The 5,277-nt window shown below is 41.3% G+C and overlaps 1 pseudogene; it reads right to left on the reverse strand.

Moving 5' to 3' along the window:
* Positions 1 to 202: 202 nt before the first annotated feature.
* LOC138991255 (multiple coagulation factor deficiency protein 2 homolog pseudogene) lies at positions 203 to 2,125 on the reverse strand (annotated as a pseudogene).
* Positions 2,126 to 5,277: the final 3,152 nt, after the last annotated feature.

Below are 5,277 nucleotides of genomic sequence, written 5' to 3' on the forward strand. Positions count from 1 at the left end.
AATCCCATGGACGGAGAAGCCTGGTGGGCTAGAGTCCATGGGGTCGCAAAGAATCAGACACGACTGAAGCAGCTTAGCACAGCACAGCACTGTGAAGTTGGCAGGCATCTTTTTGGGGACAAAATATCTTCTGATGTTCCTCATATCACACAAAACACACATGTCCTGCATCATCCTTCAAGAAAAAGAAATGAAAAGGAACTACAGTTTACTCAATTTTTTTTTTTTTTGCATTTCATCAGTTTTATTGGTCATATATCCAGAATTCATTATATAAATCTTTCAAAATAACCAGTTATTACAAGAATAGTTTACAATTCAGCTCTGATTGCACAAATACTTGACACAGGAAACCATTTTTACAAATACTTATTTTTCTTATAAGAATACTTTAGTACAGAAAATAAGTCTATATATCTTACAGCAAATTTTATGCAGTTTTTTTTTAACCCATTCAACCATCATTTCAGGTTTCCTATCACAGCATATCCATCACATTCCATAAACCAACTTATAATCTGCAGCCACTTCTGATTTTCAGTTACAATTGAGATTCACACTTTTAAGAGTTTTTAGGCTTCTTTTTCGCTGATCTGAAAGAATTCACGTATTCAGGCAGAAGAGGTAATTTAAACAACATTCCTTCTAGATCTCATGTGTATCAGGTTAATCACCGTGCTTGGTGAAGAATCTTTCCACTTTTCACTTAGGCTAGACTGGCTGGTAGCTCACCTCTGCTGTATCAAGCAGAAGGGATAAAGTCCTTACATTCTTAAGAGTTTCTAAACTGCAAAAACAAAACCCTAGAAACAAGAGTTAAATACAAATACCTAGAAAGCTAAAATGTTTGCTAATGATGAGAAGTAGAGAACACTTTTAGAATTGAGGTCTCTCCTTGGTTGAAGAAGACATAAAAGATGGTGTAAGGATGTGGCAGTACTATTATGAAATATTGAAAAACTGAAAAAGGTGAATCACTTAGGTCAGTGGTGTGGTGTTCCCAAAGTCCCAGGAGATACAGAATCTTAGACTCTGGCTAGCTCAACAATTTGACATTCTTCTGATCTGTGGCTTTGAATAGCCTAATAAATACTCCCTTGACCAGAACAAGTAATCATTTAGGCCAGGGGAACTTTACAGAATACTGACCACGTTCCTCTGAAGAGACAGGACAGCCCCAGGGGAAACATTTGGCATTCATCTCATTCCTTCAGTTACTGAAAAGTGTGTCCAGTTAGCAAAAGCTTGTCTTACTTTTCAGGTAGCATGAATTAAAACCAAGAGCCTAGCAGCATTCTCCATCCAAGTTCCTGAGTACTCAGCTGTGATCATCCAATATTCTTAAAAGGATTTTTTTTATCAAGCCCTTGTCCAATAAGATATTTAACAGTACTTGGGGACTACAGTAGGTCCCATTCCTCTGCTTTTTTATTTCTCTTGATTTCTCTTTCTCACCCCAGTGTAACAAGTTGCTACAGGTTTTTACCAAAATACCAAAGCAGTATTTTGGAAATGAGTTATTTTGCATTACGGAAAGTGTCTGATCACATTATAATGGGTCAGATTTGCATTTAACTGGGAGATGGCCACATCGGGTCTACTGCAGGGATTTTGCAAATTCGGCATAGTCGATGTATCCATCATTGTTCTTGTCATCGTCTCTCAAAACACCATCTATTAAGTTGATCAGCTCATCTTCGTTCTTTGGTGCCTGCTCACTTTCCTCCTCCTTGTGAACATGAGTGATGGCCGTGGAGAGTTCTAGGCCGTCAAGCAGATTATTGCCATCATAATCATGCATTTTGAAATAATGGAGCTGCAGCTCTTGTGGGGACATCTCCGCCTCTGGTTTGTTGATGACACCTTCGAGATGCTCCATGATATGCTCTTGGTCATGCACTGTGTTCTTATCCAGGCCCATGCTGCCGTGATGGGAGGAGCTGGCCCCGGGCTCCTCGGCCCTGGCACCTGGGGCACAAAAGGCCCAGAGCAAGCCACACAGGAAGGGGATTCTGAGCAGTCGCAGAGATCTCATGGTCACCGGTACCCTCGCTGCCACCAGCTGCCACCAGTTTTTCCCCAGACGCGAAGCCCTCCAGCATGAGCCTCGCCAGCTCCCGTCTTCGGTACGTTTTTCCTCCCTCAATTTTTTAAATTGTAAAATATTATATTGGAAGGGCTCTCTGAGATGATCTAGTCCAAAAGTTTACAAATTTCAGCCCTGGGTCATATCTTTTCACTGCCTGTTTTTTTTCCTGCATCCTGAAAGCTAAAAATTATTTCTATGTTTTTTAAACAGTGACAAACTTTATTCTTTTGGGCTCTCAAATCACTGCAGGTGGTGACTGCAGCCATTTAATTAAAAGAGCTTGCTCCTTGGAAGAAAAGTTATGACAAACCTAGACAGCATATTAAAAAGCAGAAGCATTACTTTGCCAACAAGGTCCATCTAGTCAAAGCTATCACTTTTGCAGTAGTCATGTATGGATGTTAGAGCTGGACCATAAAGAAAGCTGAGCATGGAAGAATTGATGCTTTTGAACTGTGGTGTTGGAGAAGACTCTTGAGAGTCCCTTGGGCAGCAAGGAGGCCTTGGGCAGTCAATCCTAAAGGAAATCAGTCCTGGATATTCATTGGAAGGACTGATGCTGAAGCTGAAACTCCAATCCTTTGGCCACCTGATGCAAAGAACTGACTTATTGGAAAAGACCCTGATGCTGGGAAAGATTGAAGATGGGAGGAGAAGGGGACGACAGAGGATGAGATGGTTGGATGGCATCAGTGACTCGATGGACATGAGTTTGAGTGAGTGCCGGGAGTTGGTGATGGACAGGGAAGCCTGGCGTGCTGCAACCCATGGGGTTGCAAAGAGTCGGACACGACTGAGTGACTGAACTGAACATTTTTAAATGATTCAAAAAAATTGAAAAAAGAATAATGTTTCATGACATGTAAATATTATATGAAATTCAAAAGTCAGTGTCCACTATAAAGGTTTTTCAGAACACTTCCACCCTCATTTGTGTACATTTTGTCCATGGTTGCTTTTGAGCTACAACAACAGAGTTGTCACAATGATAAAATGACCTACCAAGCTCACAGTAGTATTCACTGGCCTTTCACAGAAAAAGTTGGCTGACCCCCTGCACTAGACAAACATTCCCATTCTATTGGTAGGGAACTGAGACACAAAGACATGATAGGCCTGAGGTCACACCATCAGCCAGAGGTTGAAATAAGACCTCAGTGGTTAGTGCTCTTTTCACTGTACCATCACATGAAAGATGGTACCCAAAAGCTTCTCGGTGTATCAGGACAATGACTGCTTGGACCTGTTACGTGCCTGTCTGCTCCTCACCTGCAAGCCTAACCTAGGTTTTAGTAGGGGCCACTGCATCTGTGGTGCAGTAGTAAAGAATCTGCCTGCAATGCAAGAGACTGGTTCAATCCCTGAGTCAGGAAGATCCCCTGGAGAAGGAAATGGCAACCCACTCCAGTATTCTTGCCTGGGAAATCCCATGGGCAGAGGAGCCTAGCGGGCTACAGTCCATGGGGTTTCAGAGTTGGACATGACTGAGTGACTGAGCACGCTGCATTGTAACCTCGAGAGGGCAGCACTGGCTAATGTGACTCCAGAGAGCAACCTTTCCAAGAAATAACCAAAATAGAGTACAGCTACGTCTTTAAAAAAAGAGAAAGAAAAAAAGCAAGTCAAAAAGGTCCCAAGTGGCTTTTGATGGTGACATGCATACATACTAGTACAGTATAAGATATTTAAAATTTTCTTTTTTTTTTTGGACAAATTGCCAAAGGTGAGTTCAAGCTCAGAAAATATCTACATCTAGCTAGAATTGAAGGAAGGCAAATTGGTAGCAAAACCAAAGTAGGCATTTCAGAGAAAAACACCCACACATTAAAAAAAAAAAAAGCTTTCGGAGTATTGAGGGAAGACTAAGAGGAATAGTAGAGTGGGTTGTCATGCCCTCCTCCAGGAGGGGATCTTCCCAACACAGGGATCAAACCCAGGTCTCCCACATTGCAGGCAGATTCTTTACTGTCTGGTGGCTCAGACAGTAAAGAATCTGCCACCCACACATTAAAAAAAAAAAAAAAAAACAATTCTACTTTCTGAGTATTGTGGAAACATGGAGAGGAAATTAGTCCTCCTGGAGCCTTAGGGACGGTTTAAGTAGGTGAGTGGAGCTATGCTTATGACCAGATTTGTACTCGTTCTGAGGGGGCTGAAGAAGAGCTTCCATCTCTTCATTTTGGTGAGGTCTAATCATAACATGTGGCTAGTGAGGTTTGCAGCCTAGTATGAGGTATTTAGTAAGTATAATTAATATTTGCAAAGGGCTATAAAACCCTACAGATTAAAAGGTGCCCTGTGGAAGATGCAAGATGGCTGGTGTGACTGTGAGGGCAGATACATTTCCATGGTGTCACCACCGTTGTTTACTGAGGAGGCAGAGGGAAAAAGTAGGTTAAGGCCAGGTGGCACAGTCCTTCACTGTGACTCAAAACTGGGCCACATGAAACCTGTCTAGGCAGACTATCACATCAGATGGTCTAGAGAAATTTCCCCAAGAATGCATAAATCCTCAGAGGCAGAATGGTTAGCTTCATGACACATAATCACGCCTGGAAGAAATCTGGTGGGGCTAATTAGAAAAACACAGATGGCACTTCCGTCTTTACAAGGAAGGGGACTGAGTTGTATTATTCAGCAAATATTTTCCTCAGCCTGAGCTTGACTTCTGAGATTTTCTGAGAACTGAGCATTTTTTCTAAGTAATCACAAAAGCCTGGGTAACAGCAGGAACTAAGCTAGTAGTCTAATTAAGCATCCCCATACTGCGATACTTTAAAACACTACTGGGAATCCCAATGAGTTCCTAATGTCTAATTCCTAAATTTAATCCAAAGTGTTCCACTGAATCCTCTTGTATGACCTTTGTTAATTATGTAATATCTAATCACCAGTGATGATAAAAAATTGAAAACGATGGCATGAACTGATTCACTCTCCTGCTCAGGAACAAAGATTAGGGCATCTCCGAGGAATAAAACTTTAGCATATAGGAAATTGCTTTCAAACTCTAGCAATTAAGTATATTTTTAGTCCCTGGAATGATAAAAATATGGAACTGCACTGAATGGGATTTTGTTGTTGTTCTTATTTTTTCCAGTTAGAATTTTGGTCCAGATCAATCCTATAACATGTGGGAAGACCTTACAGACTTATCATGAAAATAATCTGGTGACTTAGGGTACATT

The sequence above is a fragment of the Bos mutus genome, chromosome 16 (genome assembly GCF_027580195.1).
Source record: "Bos mutus isolate GX-2022 chromosome 16, NWIPB_WYAK_1.1, whole genome shotgun sequence".
Lineage (NCBI taxonomy): Eukaryota > Metazoa > Chordata > Mammalia > Artiodactyla > Bovidae > Bos > Bos mutus.